Genomic DNA, 15,648 nt, shown 5'->3' on the forward strand with positions numbered 1-15,648 from the left:
GCTTTGCTGCATTTCATGCAAGGTCTACAGACTCACAGAGAACAGCAAGGAATACTAAGGCACAATACCCTGGGGTTCATGCATTTGGTGCAGCATTTTTAGAGTCAATCCAAGAAAGATGCTTGTTTATTAAATTTTTTGGGTTGGTATTACAATGATATCATATCATTAAATTCATCATATGCAAATAAATACATAATTTGACTGAATAAAGTTCTTTCCGGATAAAGTTTAAGACAACCATCTCTCAATTGAAAAAGGTATCAATGTATGGATAATGTGGAAGTTAGGGGATTTGCCTAGACCCTAGGTTCCCAAACTGTGTGCCGTGGCTCCCAGGGGTGCCGCGGCGCTGTCACAGTGGTGCCGTGGACAGGAAGAGGAGAAAAAAAAAACTTAACAAACTTGCCAATCAGGCGGCGCCCGGGACACAGCATCCTCCTCCCTCCTCACTGAATGTCGGGCGTGACATTATCACGCCCGACATTCAGTGACAAGGAGGATGCTGGGTCCCGGGCGTCGCCGGATTGGTAAGTTTTTTTTGTTTTTCTCTCTCTTCCTGGCCATGGCGGGATGCAGAGGGAGGATGCAGAGGGGGCAGAGCGTGGATGCAGAGGGGGCAGAAAGGATGCAGAGGGGGCAGAGCGAGGATGCAGAGCGAGGATGCAGAGCGAGGATGTAGTGGGGGCAGAGCATGGATGCAGAGGGGGCACAGCGAGGATGCAGAGGGGGCAGAGTGAGTGGATGCAGGGGGCACAAAGTGTGTGGATACAGGGAGCAAAGAGTGTGTGGATGCAGAGGGGGCACAGAGTGTGTGGATGCAGAGGGGGCACAGAGTGTGTGGATGCAGAGGGGGCACAGAGTGTGTGGATGCAGAGGGGACACAGAGTGTGGAGATGATGCAGGAGCACAGTGTGTGGAGATGATGCAGGGGCACAGAGTGAGTTAGCTGTAAATTATTCTTTGACAGAAATATAATTGAAAAAAATATATAAAAATATTATTTTCCCTTGGATTTATGTGTATTTTTGCATACAACTAAATAAGTATTTCTGTCCTGACCTAAATACTTATTATGTTTTTTACCCAGCTACTTATAAAATGGGACTGCTCGGTAATTGTTTTGGAGGGGTGCCTTGAAAAAATTAAGGGTGCCGGGAACTGCAAAAGCTTGGGAACCACTGGCCTAGACTATAAGTAGGGTCATTTTATACCCTCTGTTTCATGTCTGTAATTCCTTTGTCAACCTTGTAGGTACTTGTTCTGTTTTATGTGTCAGTTGTGATCATTTGTAACTCTGACTGTCAGCACTGCAGGTTTTATGGCATCTTACGAAGAAATGATGATAAGTTAATATACAAAACTATAATGTCAATATTCACCACATAAAATTTGTACTATAAATATAATCATATACAATGATATGATGTAATAATGTTTGAGAAATTGTATTGACATAGAAGTTAAAAATGACACCCCCCATGTTTTCTCTGCAGAAATGAGTTTTAAACTTTTTTATGCGTCTAACCAAGATTGAATCTAGTCTTTAATTAGTAGTGTATTTGGCCTTTTATCACTTTACTGCTGACTATAGAGTCAGTATATTGTTTTTATTAAAAAGTTTGTAATTTAGATACTTATATTAAACAATATTTAAACATTAAACTTTTATATCCTCCTTCATGTGTTAAGGAGAATTTTCTTTGGGAAAAGCCCTTAAATGTAGTCAGAAAAGCTGTTTTGCAAATGTGGCATGTGTATGGATGATAGAGATGGCTGCACTGTAGATAAACACTCTGACCCCTTCCCCATTTAATCATTTTCTAACCTATATAAAATAGTTAAAATGTGTGAACGCAATGGGAAATGACCCAGTGGTACTGAAGAGTGTCATCACAGTAATTCAAAATCTACTGACATACTATCCCAGTTCAGCTACTGGACCAAGAGAGTTCACCTGTCATTGATGTTCATCTCTGTTCCTCCTTTGGAGATTTCTGCGGCCTCTTTGGTTACAGCAGATGCCATCTGAATTTTTGTGAACTTGGAGAACAAGTGTTCTAGCTCTTTGTTCAGCAGCGAGCATGATGCCAAATAAGAATGCCAGACATGCAGCTACTCCAAGCTGGCAAATTATGACAAGCGTGCCTATGCAGCACTTTCTCTATAACTAGAAGAGGAAGGAGATTCAGATGAGATAAATGGTCAAGGACAGTCATGATTGCCAGCCAGAGCCGTAACTAGGCAGGTGTGGGTGGTGCCGTCGCCCAGCGCGCAAGCCCAGGGGGGCGCAGCCGCCCGAAACCTGCCTCTATGCCTAGGTAATCTCGCCAGCTTTCCCCACAAGCAACAACTCATTCCCCGCAACAGAAGCAGTCACCGAAAGCAGGAAGTTCGGCATTTGGAACGCAAACTTGCGTTCCAAATGAACTGGAACAGAAAAAAGGAGATTGTGGCTGCCACACTGCACTACAGCAAACAGCAAGAGGTAAGTGAAAGTATGTGTAAGAAGAAGAGACAGAGGAACGGAAATGTGGATCATCATCATCATTTATTTATATAGCGCCAGCAGATTCCGTATCGCTTTACGATTGGGAACAAACATTAATAAGACAATACTGGGTAATACAGACAGAGAGGTAAGAGGACCCTGCTCGCAAGCTTACAATCTATAGGACAATGGGAGTTTGAAACACAAGGGCATGAACTAAATGAGAGGGGGAGGGGGCGTAAAGAGAGGTAGAAGGTTATAAGGGATATTTTGAAATGGGAAGGGGTTCGCCCTTCCTCCATACTTTGATCCATGTTTGCTAGTAAACAGAGTAGATCCACTACTCAGAGTAGCAGGTCATTCACACTTTTCACAAGCCCAGTCCTGACTACTGTCTCCCCCCACGTTTATGTGTACTGTGTATCTTGCCCCTCCCTCTCCTAGTGTCTGTCTGTATCAGCTTCCTCTCTCCCTGGTTGTGTTATCTCTTTATCCAAATTTGCCTTTACAGCCCTCTTTCTCCCTCTGTATATGTGTGCCCCCCCCCCTGTTTATGTGTGCACAGCTCTTCCCTTTGTGTGTTTATGTCCATTTCTGTCTTTCCATTTGTGTGCCTGTCTCCCCATGTGTGTTTCTCTGCCCCCCCCCCTTGTAATTATATGTCTCTATTTCTACATTGTGTCCCTTTATTTTCCTCCCCTTTGTGTGTATCTCATTTTTCCATCTCATTAGATATGTATGCCATGTGGGCACTTAGGGGTATTTTACAGTTATCCAGAACACCCAGGGCTGGATTAAGGGAAGGGAGGCCCCCGGGCTAATGTTACTGTGAGCCCCCTCATGAGCCCTCCCACCCATGACCCTCTCCCACTCCCTGTAGTGCTTTCCACGGCGCGCTGTAATCTCCTTACTGAGGAGATCTCGTGAGAGTGAGACTATGACTCATAGTTTCACTCTCACGAGATCTCCTCAGTAAGGAAATTACTGCACGCCATGTAAGTACTACACTGACAGCAGGCAGCTAACAGCATAACATTTGCTGTTAGCTGCCTGCCATTCTGCTTGAACAGATGACAGTCGGAGCCCGCCCCCGACCCGATGAATGCCGGTGGGCCCCCCAGCTGCCTGAGGCCCCTGGGCTGTAGCCCCCCTTTAGTCCTATTGTTAATCCAGCTCTGAGAACACCCCACATTCAAATCAAACCACCCTAAAAGCAGTATCTGCACAGTATGCTGAAACTGTCTGATGTCTCAGTAAGATCAGTAAGAAAGTGGCGCATGCATGATTTCATGCCCGTCACATGACGCAGTGACTGCAATAGACTACTGAGGTTGGTACTTTTTACTGAATAATGATTGGTCCTTACAGAACTAGCAGAGCCCCAAGAAAATGGCTGGCTGCACATAGGGCTTCAGCTAGGAGGAGGAGCAGCATGTTAGTGCATACTTGCCAACTCTCCTGGAATGTCCGGGAGACTCCCGCATTTCTCATGAGTCTCACGGACTCCCAGGAGAGTGTGGCAATCTCCCGCATCTGCCCACTTTGGGCAGAATTAGGTCCAAAATGCTGCATTTGGCCCCACAAGTTTTGGAGCCCCCCATCACGCCCACCTCCCCCCGGCAGGCTCTCGGAAGCCAACTTCAGAAAATTGGCAAGTATGTGTTAGTGGAATGTTTTCAGTAGGTGGCACTGGTATTGTAAATATGTATTTTTGTTTTGCATGCATTTTTTAACCTATTAATGTGAACAATTCGATTTGATTTAATGATTTTAAGGGGACACAATTTATAAGCTTATATTAGTGATTAGAAATGACATTACAAACCTAGGGCCTGATTCATTAAGGATCTTAACTTAAGAAACCTCTTATTTCAGTCTCCTGGACAAAGCCATGTTACAATCAAGGGGTGCAAATTAGTATTCTGCTTTGCACATAAGTTAAATACTGACTGTTTTTTCATGTAGCACACAAATTCTCGATCGCTTACTTGTACACTGAAATTTAAAGTTGATATTTGTGTGCTACATGAAAAAACAGTCAGTATTTAATTTATGTGCAAAACTGAATGCTAATTTGCACCCCTTGCATTGTAACATGGTTTTGTCCAGGAGACTGAAATAAGAAGTTTCTTAAGTTAAGATCCTTAATGAATCCGGCCCCTAGTCTGTAATCACAGCAGAATTAACACTTCTACTTTCTAATTATTTTAATATAGTGAGATTTTTTTTATTGAACCTCTGCAGTTTTGCACCATTTGCGATATGTACAACCTTTTTTAAAAAAAAAAATTGATTTGCTTTTCCATTGGGGAGAGGGGGGAGTGACAATTGCGAAAGGGTTGGGGTTTCTCCAAAGCACTCTTTGTAAATCTACTGTATACTGTATGTCAGTATTCATTGGTGATGAATAAATGTAGCTGGTGTCAATTGTACATCTTCAGAATTCAGTAATGCTTCTTGTAAGGCCAGAGCTGTAACTAGGTAGGTGTGGGCGGTGCCGTAGCCCAGGAGGGTGCAGCCGCCCGATACCTGCCTCTATGCCCAGGCTCAATCGCTCCACACAGGTCCCTACCACAATTCTAATCTTGCCAGCTATATGTACTATTAAAGTAATTGTATCGTTTTCAAATAAGCATTGCCCAAGCGATTGTATTGTGTTTCTAACGCACAAAGTGGTTTATTTTAGCAGATGTAAATAGTCAACAGTTCAATACATTATTATATTATGATACAGTACAGTACAGTCAATACCAAAAGATAAATACATACCGCTTGTGCTACGCTGCGCTAACAACGGGCCCAGTGCACATGAATTCACCCTTGAATACTGTGATCAGTGAAGACTGAGCCTGGTGGGGGTGCAGCTATGATTATATATACAGTCAGTGTTACACAGTGAACAATAGAGATGATGTAGCTTGCTTCTATAGGTCCAGACAAGGGTGGTTCCAGGGTAAATAGGTCATAGGCTGATTCAATCTAAGGAATCCAAAGATGGGGGTCATCTCTCCAGGGGATATGCTCCAGTTACAATGAGTTCATTAGCATATCACATTCTGATATCAATCTAGCTATTTATTCCCTAACATCAATAACTAGAATATGCAATATTCGATCTCTACAGCAAAAAAATGACAGCTGGATTGGACTCTATGGGAAAATGGCTGTATTCCTTTAACTATGATCCCTCCCCCTACTTGACTAGGGGGTCTTAACCGTGCAATCCAGTGTTGTCCGTCATTTGTTCATTAAGAACTCGGTATAACATTAACTACATACCTTTTCAATGGACTTTCCTAACTTATGATAGAGAAATGAAAAATTTACTCTTAGTGACTCATATTTTCTCTCAAATACATAAAACGATATTTTGGAGCAAAGTATGTACATACTTCATTTTTGGATAATGATTCTCAGCCAAACTAATTTTCATGAGTCACTGCAGCCTGAAACAAAGAGTGTTCCAATGAGCCATTGTTAATTAGTCTTTCAAGAGTAATCTTTCTATTTCTCTATCCCACCCCTGTAAACACTAAGTCTATACTTCTTTTGTCTACCTTTATCTGTGAAGAAAAGAAAAGATAGTTATCTTTAAACAACAAACAAACCAAACATTCTCATTCTTTACCATTGGCCAGCGATTTAGGAAAGCACACATGTGACAACATAAAACAAACAAGCAACATCAACAAAGATTACCTTCTAAATCAGTTCTTTTTTCTAAACTTTGCACATTAATACTTACCACCGATTTAACATTTACGCCTGATTGTAGGACTACAGGTCTGACCTGTACTCTAGAGTTGGCTATAGTTCTCCGCAAAGTATTAGTTAATACAGGGTGTGCAATCAATTGTTTGGGAACCTCTGAGACTTGTGTTCGCCTCCTTTGTGGGTGTCTATGTGATTTCCAACCCAGGTATCCCTTTTTCTATCTACACAGTTCCTACTCATGTGTCCCTTCTTAAGGCAGTAAAAACCTGTCCTTGTCATGTCTGCACAATCTTTTGCTAGGTGTCCTATTTTATTGCATTGAAAACACTTCCTCAACTCATGTTGTTTCTTTTCCTTAACCCAGGTGTTATTACACTGTGGTTGTGTGTGCAGTCCCTCTAATGCTGGGATACTTACCATCATTACCCTATCACTTAGTGTCTCTTTCTGTTTATTTATATTCTGATCATGTCCTATGGCTGACTCCCTGAGAACATTTACAGTGATTCCTTTCCAGTGTGGTAATTTCCCTGAGGCCATCCATTAGAACTGTAACAGCAACCTCTCTGTAGTGTACATTATCTTTTATGTCTGATACCCCAGTATATTTGGCCATCGTTATCAGAGTCCTGCAAAAATAGTCTGTTGCATTTTCACTATCCTTTTGTTTGATAGCAAAAATTTTACTCCAGTCCACTATCACTGGAAAATTTATAGCCAACTGTGTGATTATATGTCTAATATTGTCCCAATTATCATCCTCGGTTAAGGATTCATCCTCCTCCATCATACAATCCTTAATGAACTTTTGTATATCAGTATTGAGAGGAAGACATGTCTTCAATAATACTTGCCAATCGTTATTAGTTGGCTCGTACACATTACCATAATATCTAACAAACTTCTGACATTTGGCCAAATCTTTTCTAGGATCAGGGAAATCAGACAAAATTGAGAACATTTCAGACCTAGTCCGTGGAGAATGTGTTCCTACATGTTTTACGGGAACTACACCATCTCTGTCCGCTTTCTCATTAGGAACTGCTGTTGTGCAAACAGGATGTAAGTCTACCAAATCACTATGTTCTCAACTAGTTGCTGAAATTGCTGTTGCAGTACAATGGATGTCTCCCCTTTTATTAACCCTTACATTATTCTCACCACTTTCAACCGCTGCCCCTGCTGGTGGGATCGTTCCTTTTCTTTGTCCTGAAACATTACTTTTACCATTACTTAAAACAACATACAAGTTACTAGTTACATTTTTTTTTACATTTTTGGTATTGGCTGTACTTACTGCCCCGACCGAACTTGTCTGGGGCGCGCTTGCGCTTAGATCGCCACGCTTTGCACAGCTCACTTCCGTTGTGCGCGTGATTTGCACCACGCCTACTTCCACTGAGCACGCGCTCCCTTGCCGCGTGTACCCTTCTTGTTGCCACAATTTTAAACAGTCATCATGTTCAATTCTCGTTTTTGTTGATTTAATCAACCGCACTTTATCTCTAACATTATTTAACACCTCTGAGTCAAGACTACCTATGTTTGGGAAAGGTTTCACACACTCCCGGGTCATCTTGACCCATTTGTCGCAGTATGCCGTTGCATACGCACCGTATTTATTATACATAACATGCTTTGCCGACCCAACCGGCCATTCATTAGGCAGCACACAACTCTCCATGACTTCTTGGCCCTGGACGATTTCAACAGGTACGTCCCTTTAAAAATATCAATGCCTTTCCTAGTTTGAGTACTTTACCACTGTTAGCAACCGATATCAATCAAGAATATCAGTGGTTGCAGCGTATTTCCTCCCACATCTCCCAAGTCACAATCACGGCTGCACTAAATCAACCATGCGGTCCGATCGCACCGCTTACGGATAATAACTATCAGTAACTTTTGCGATTAATATTTGGGAATGCCGCGAAAACCTGTTATTTTCCCTTTGAGTATACCTGCCATGTATACTCTGAGGTGTCTCTTTATCACCTGCTCTTTCTTAGAACAGAACACCACTTCACACAAAGGTTTCTTTATATCCTGCTCACCCTGTGAACAGAAGCTTTGTTGTCAGGTCACCTTTTTTACCGTGCCCCGTCAGACACACCTGAACCAAAGCGCTATCTATTTTCAATAGTTCCACACTGCCCTCCCAATACTCAATCAAGGCCCTGCCATGTGGTCCAACCGCAGATACTCAGAGATTCTAGTTATCTGTGAACATCGAGATTAGTATTAGGCGCACATGCAGAACCCTATATTCCGTTACCAGTATACTTTTGTCTTTGTGCATAACATTCGCATACACACACACACAACCTTTTGTTTTCTGTACAGAAAATGAATTTCCCACACACTAGTAGTATATTTTAAGAGGCTTTTTACAAGTAATTATACTATGCATATATAACAGACTATAACCATGATTGTTTAAAGCACGTGGTAACAATACCGGAAGTTCATACACGCTAAACAGGAAGTACAAATACACTAGGCAATGCAATACCTTTTAAAACGACAAACGACAATAAAAAGAAACATTTTTCTTTCTTGTCCCTAGATTCTAGTTAGCATTCCTTCAGATTACGCAACTGCGGACATTCGGCTTCTCAACACAAAATGGACAACAGATTTTGAACACATTGCGTTCTTTCCTGTATGAGACGCGTCCGTCAATATCCACCCTTTGTTGAGGAACCGAATTCCGTCAGCGTTGCATACCTTCCGGCAACGTAACCTCCTAACTCAAGAGCCCCCAAATTATTAAAGTAATGGCATCGTTTTCAAATAAGCATTGCCCAAGCGATTGTATTGTGTTTCTAACGCACAAAGTGGTTTATTTTAGCAGATGTAAATAGTCAACAGTTCAATACATTATTATATTATGATACAGTACAGTACAGTCAATACCAAAAGATAAATACATACCGCTTGCGCTACGCTGCGCTAACCACAGGCCAGTGAACAGTAATTCACCCTTGAATACTGTGATCAGTGAAGACTGAGCCTGGTGGGGGTGCAGCTATGATTATATATACAGTCAGTGTTACACAGTGAACAGTAGAGATGACGTAGCTTGCTTCTATAGGTCCAGACAAGGGTTGTTCCAGGGTAAACAGGTCATAGGCTGATTCAATCTAAGGAATCCAAAGGTGGGGATCATCTCTCCAAGGGATGTGCTCCAGTTACAATGAGTTCATTAGCATATCCCATTCCTGATATCAATCTGGCTATTTATTCCCTAACATCAATAACTAGAGTATGCAATATGCGATCTCTTCGGCGATGGAACCGGACAGCTGCTGATGAATAGGGGATTAGTATATCAGACATGACACATTTCCCATAACCTGAACCTTAGATAACACTAAAGTGTACATATAATCATAATATATAAACTAATAATAAACCAAATACTGTCTGCTCATAAATTACTGTGTAATGGATCCAATATGAATATGAATTACATAAATAACTAAATGTTGTCATGCGAGTGTGTGCGTGCGTATTTTACCGTGCGATCGCCGTATGCTACGTGTAGCGTGGCATACTGAGTGCAATCAGCCAATAAAACAATATTAACCAATATACTTTCGTTCATCCAATTATACGACTTCGACAGTGCGCCAAATGCCGAACTTCCTGCTTTTGGTGGAACGCACATACGTATGTGTAACAGAATTCTTTCAGTAAAGTGTCAACCACACCCCCACATTGGGCTGACCACACCCACTTGGCAAATGTCAGTCCCATTTCGATGGGGGGCGCCGGTGCCCTGTGTCGCCCCGGGCACTAAAATGTCTAGTTACGGCACTGTTGCCAGCAACTGAAATTCTTCAGATTTATACAACTAGTTCATGTTTGCACCTTCCACTGTCTCTCCTCTTTCCAACCATATCCCACACCATTGGTTGCTGCACAAATATGGCAGTCCTCAAAGGCTGCTTTAATATTGGTGGCTGATATTACTGGTGCCCTACAGTAACCACACATGTTTTCCCCACCAACAGCTACAATTGTCTTTCTGCTACCTTATATTTCAAGTGTTCGCCACACCTTTAAGAGGGAATGCAATTCTGCGTAACGTGCCATAGAAGTGCAAAGGAATATCTGTGATGTTGGAGCACCATAGTACCCGGAATTTGAAGATTGCAGTGATGTTCATTGGAACATTGCGTAGAATTTACTTCCCTCCCTTAGATTGTAAGTTCAGTTGTGTAGAGAGATCTTTACCTTCTGCTTTATGTCATTATACATAATTGTTTGTATCTCCTAAATATAATGCATAATATGGTAGTGTTTTATAAATAAAAGATAATAATAACAATGTTAATAATAACGCAAATACTATGACAAGCTGTATGGTTTGTGCAGCATCAAAATAGAAAAGCATTTGCTTCATAGTTTAAAGCAGGATCTGTCATAATGGAATTTCCTCTTACTTCCCCTTATGAATTCCCTGCTTTGTTTATAATAAAAAAAATTGCAACTTTTTTGCTAGCTGCTGTATTTTATTTAGTTTCAGTCATTATACAGGGAATAATGAATATATCAGGTGATACTATGATCAGTGCATAGCAAAGAGCAACATGTATGTCTCCCTCTTCCTCTATAAAATAACAAATATTCTTGTGCGTGCAGTTGATCACTAAGTTAAGTGAAAAAACGGCATCTTGATACATTCACAAATGTACTGTATTGGTAACTGTTCACAGATCATCACAAGAAATCAGATGTCTGACATCATGGCAGTGGCGGATCCATGGGGGGGGGGGGAACGATCGGGGCAATCGCAGCCTCAGAAGTCAGAAAGGGGCGGGGCCTAAATCCCCCCCCCCCCCCCCCCCCCCATATCACCCAGGGTACAACCATTTTCTAGATCCGCCCCGGCATCATGGTGGCTGCATGTGGCCCTCTGAGCCTACACCTGTGGCCCACAGCACCTCCCCAGTTTATTTTCAGATTTGTTTGTTATAGTTTATAGCACTTGTTTTAAAAGCATATTAGCTGTTATTACAGATAGGGGTCTCTTTTTTTGATGAAATGTATTATTCTAACTTATTACTGAGATTAAGGGTAATGAGCGCCCCATTTGAAGATTATAGGGCCGTCCATTCAGCCACTGAAGTGTATCAGGTCACGGCACTACAGTATGTACAGTTACAATTTGCTTAAATATGCCTGATGTCTCTAGGGGTCGTAGAAGTCCCTATTTTCAACTCATAATGCTTATTTCCTAGAATTCAGACTCCTGATACTGACACTGATTAAGAGGATGTGTTATTATGGCACCCAAAATTAAGTATGGCTTAGCAACTAAAGACAAAGCAAACTTTGGTTCAAATGGATGTTCCAGTTTGTTTGAAAATTATGTGGCCACTAGTATGAGATGGAATAGTACCCCCTCATATCTGCAAACAGTCCTGGCTAATATTAATATCAGACAGTGTCATTTTTTAAAAAATTTGAGTGCAATTGTATCTTTTTAGTAAAATTCTGTTTAAAGTGGTGTGCTCGCAATACAGTGTTGAACAACAAAGAGCCTCTGTTTTCAGATGTGTGCAAGTGTGTTAAGATCTGAAGTTCATTGAAAGGCTTCACAGATAACAAACAGGCAACTCAAAGAGTCTATCTCAGAATATTACCCAATTGTATTTATATGTGCTGTAGAAAGAGATAACAGGTAGATAACCTGGGAGAATGTGTAATCACTGGCTACAATAAAACGTCCCTGTTGATTCTGTTCTGCCCATTTAAAACAAAACAAACGTATGTAATATATGAAGTTGAAATAGCTGTCCTTTAATTGTGAACACTGTAATATGTAACCTTACCTGACCTAAATAGAACAAACTAAATAAAGAAATAACGAAGTAAAAAGTATAATATTAGCTATTGTATATCAATTTACATTTAAGTGTTACCTCAATTTGAGAAAAATGAACAGGTACCATCAGATAAACATTAACCCTTCCTGTGCACTGCAGGAGGTCTTTGGACATTTAGCTCAGATTACATTTTGTATTTCACTGAAATAATGTGAAGCAAATAGCAGATCCCGGAACACGAACCTTCCACACAACACAAAACGTTCTCTGCTCCTGAAACATTACAGTTACACTGACCTACTTACCTGTTCATAAATGAATTTATGTTTTTTTTTATTATTATAAAAAAAAACACCATTCGCATCAATTACAGGTAATAATGTGGGGAATTCTGGAGAGCATGTTGTACCCTCAGCTTCTCACAGCCCTGATCTGTTACGTATGGATAAAATGAAATGAAGTGTAACACGTGGAGTGGGTGCTCCAGTGATACATGATTTCTAGCTCTCCATTTCCTATACGTAACGCTATGTTGTGTATACATATATTATTCTATAGAAACCAATACAATACAATTCGGTGAGGGTGGGGGGTGAAGTCACACTCGTCACATGTACTGATAGTAGTATCTGTTCTGCGGGCTTTATTTTTAACTAACGTGTTGAATGGCTGTCCCACTCCCGTCCTCCCTCACCTGATCCCCACAGTCACACCCCTACCAGCGTTGTTTCCTCCCCGCCACCTGCGCCTAAACTGTCAGCGACTACTCCCGCTGCTTCAAACACAGGAGGCGCGACTGTCAGACGCAGCTGTCTCCCTGACTGGCAATAGCCGCTTTCTACATACCAGATCCGGGTGAGTGTAATACATGTCTGTATGCGGTGTCCGGAGGAGGGTGCACCTTCTGCTTTGTTGCTTGGCGGGAGAACTCGGCAGAGTTTAAAATGCTATGTAGTGACCCACGGGGTAATAAACTCGGACTACTTTGTGTTATTGAGTTTGCTGTCTCGGAGGGCTTTTGAGTACTGCAATCCCCATCATGTCATGTTTACTGAAATTGTAATACTGAGTATATGAAATGAAAAAAAAGTTTATATTAATTTAAGTGGAAATCTGTTAAGCCTGATAATAAGCTATGGTAAGAAATGCATCTAAGGTGCAGGAATCTGATTGGTCTGTTTCCTGGAAGGAATCTTTAAAATGTGAGACTGCTTCTGTTATTTAGAGAGAATTAGCAAATATGTGAAAGTTAAGGACACATATTTTATGTTGTCTATCTTAATTCTATACACTGTCTCTGGAACAGTCTGCAGAGACGCTTCAAGGCAATGGCCAGGTTGAAATATCTGTCCGTTTCTCTTCACTCCCCATAGAGGTGTGCAGAAAGGTAAGCAGACATTCCTTGCCGTAATAGGCGACAATGTGCACAGCCGGGCATTGTGGTGATGTCCAGCGGCACATTGCGTTGAATTGAATCTCCCACTTAATGTAATGACACTATCACCTATGTGAGTGCTGATCTCTTATTTACATCCTGTGAAATACCTGCGTGTCTAAGGCGCATATTTACCAACAGCCGCATAAAATGAAAAAATAGTTTTCAAACCTTATTGCATTGATAAAGATTGAACTATTTCTCATATTTATGGAACAACTTCAGCAGGGACAGCAGTAACGATAAACTGCTCTCCCTGTGAAGTTTAACACTTACCTTTTCATTGCCTGCGAAGAGACTTGTGATGCCGGCATCTTCATTGAACTCCTACTGCGCCTGCTCGACTGAAAGTATAGGGCATGCGTACAGAGACTATACTAACGAACTGTTATGTGACAGGTAGGGATCACATGATCCCTCCACACATGCGCTGTGCAGCTCTGCTCTTTGGAGCAGACCTGACAGCTAGGAAAGTTTTCAATTATGTTAATGTATGCTCGGAAAACGAAATAGAATGCAAAACAGCAGATATCCACAATATGTGCTGCGATGCAACAATATAAATTTGAAGGATCCTTCAGATTGCGACTGAATCATGGTAAGTGTCCTTTGGGGACATTACACTGCTTAATAAATAGGTCCCTAAGGCTGGGTACATACTACAGGAAACTGCAAACGATATAATTTCATTTGAAATTTTACTAATGGTTGAAGTCCTGATCAGTCTGCCGATTCATGCATACACACTATAGACGCTGGATTCCGGGAATTGGTCGCTTCAGTTGTTTAATGGACTAGCCAGTAATAACCATCTGACAGGAGGGAGAGTGACTGGAGCACAGATGGAGATATGGATCCTTATAGTGGGTAAGGGGTATATGCATTAGTTTGATGCGGTTCAACTAAATATGCATCGCTGCACATTGCAGTGATGCATATTTATGTACCGCTAAGATGCACCATGCCAGGGCACTCTAGGAGCCCCGGCGAAATGACCCCTCTCCTGCGATCTCATTTCCCTGCTTACTGTCAGCTTAGCACTGCCAGTGACAGGAAGAAGTGCTGTGCGCATGTGCACAGCACTAACCTTGCCTCTGTGAAATCTTCTACATTGGGAAGTTAATGCATAGCAAATATACTTAAAAGATGTGGAAACATCCGTTTTTGCATCTTTTAAGTGGAAATTAGCTTGATGCATAGATCCCTAAGTGTCACTGATCCCTCTGATCCATACAGGGGACCACAGCTCAGATGTGCCAGGCACAGAACACATATTTCAGCACATGTAGACCATGAAATAGGCTGGACTAGGTGCATATATATATATATATATATATATATATATATATATATATATATATATATATATATGTTTTGCTGTACATTTGGTTAGCTGTGAAATAAATATTTCTTAATGCGGACACTTTAACATGATCTTAAATAATAAAGATGTTTCCTGGCGCCTGGATAGAAGTAACGTGATAATTCCTTTAAAACAGGGGTCAGGGAACTTTTTTACCTTTTACCCCAAAATATATTTAGATACGCCAATGTTACCCCCTTGATTTGAAAGGAAGGAAATCATATATTATTAATTATTGGAAATCAAAATTTTATTTAATCTATTTAAAATTTCTTTGAAAGCTTCAACTTCAAAACTTCAGGTTTCGTAGAAATGATGTTGCTTCATTTTTGATACGGGAACATCAATATTGGGGCATTTTGATGTCGGAGCAATTTGGATACAGTCTTCAGCGTCCAATCGATTTCCCTGCTTTGTTTTTATGTTCGTTAGACTGGAAAAGCCTTGTTCGCAAAGGTAGATTGTTGCAAAAGGCAGCAACTTTTTGACTGCCTCCTCATGTGCAATTTTGAATGCCTTTGCAGCTGTTGACATCCAAAAATATGACATATCTGCTTTGTTTTCAAATGCAATACGTGCTTCATTATTGCATCGAAGCTCAAGAAGTGCCTCTGCCAACCCTGAAGGCTCTTCTGGTACAACAGCAATTTCACATTTAAAGGGGTCTAGAATCCAACTGACGCATGTAAATCGGCAGCATTACCCCCAGGAATTTCATTTTTACCCCATTTGGGGTAATTTACCCCTGTTCCCTGACCACTGCTTTAAAAGAATGTCACAATGTTAAGACAGAAATGTACAATGTAACAGG

General features: G+C 41.2%; 1 protein-coding gene across 1 annotated transcript in view; it reads left to right on the forward strand.

Annotated features, from left to right (window-relative positions):
- The first annotated feature begins 12,790 nt into the window (after positions 1-12,790).
- ACSBG2 (acyl-CoA synthetase bubblegum family member 2) overlaps positions 12,791-15,648 on the forward strand; it is a 47,441-nt gene continuing 44,583 nt past the window's right edge. The window contains exon 1 of the mRNA XM_075204666.1: positions 12,791-12,894. The gene's annotated coding sequence lies outside the window, so the exon portion shown is untranslated. The remainder of the gene's footprint in view (positions 12,895-15,648) is intronic.

The sequence above is a fragment of the Mixophyes fleayi genome, chromosome 1 (assembly GCF_038048845.1).
Source record: "Mixophyes fleayi isolate aMixFle1 chromosome 1, aMixFle1.hap1, whole genome shotgun sequence".
Taxonomy (NCBI): Eukaryota; Metazoa; Chordata; class Amphibia; order Anura; family Limnodynastidae; genus Mixophyes; species Mixophyes fleayi.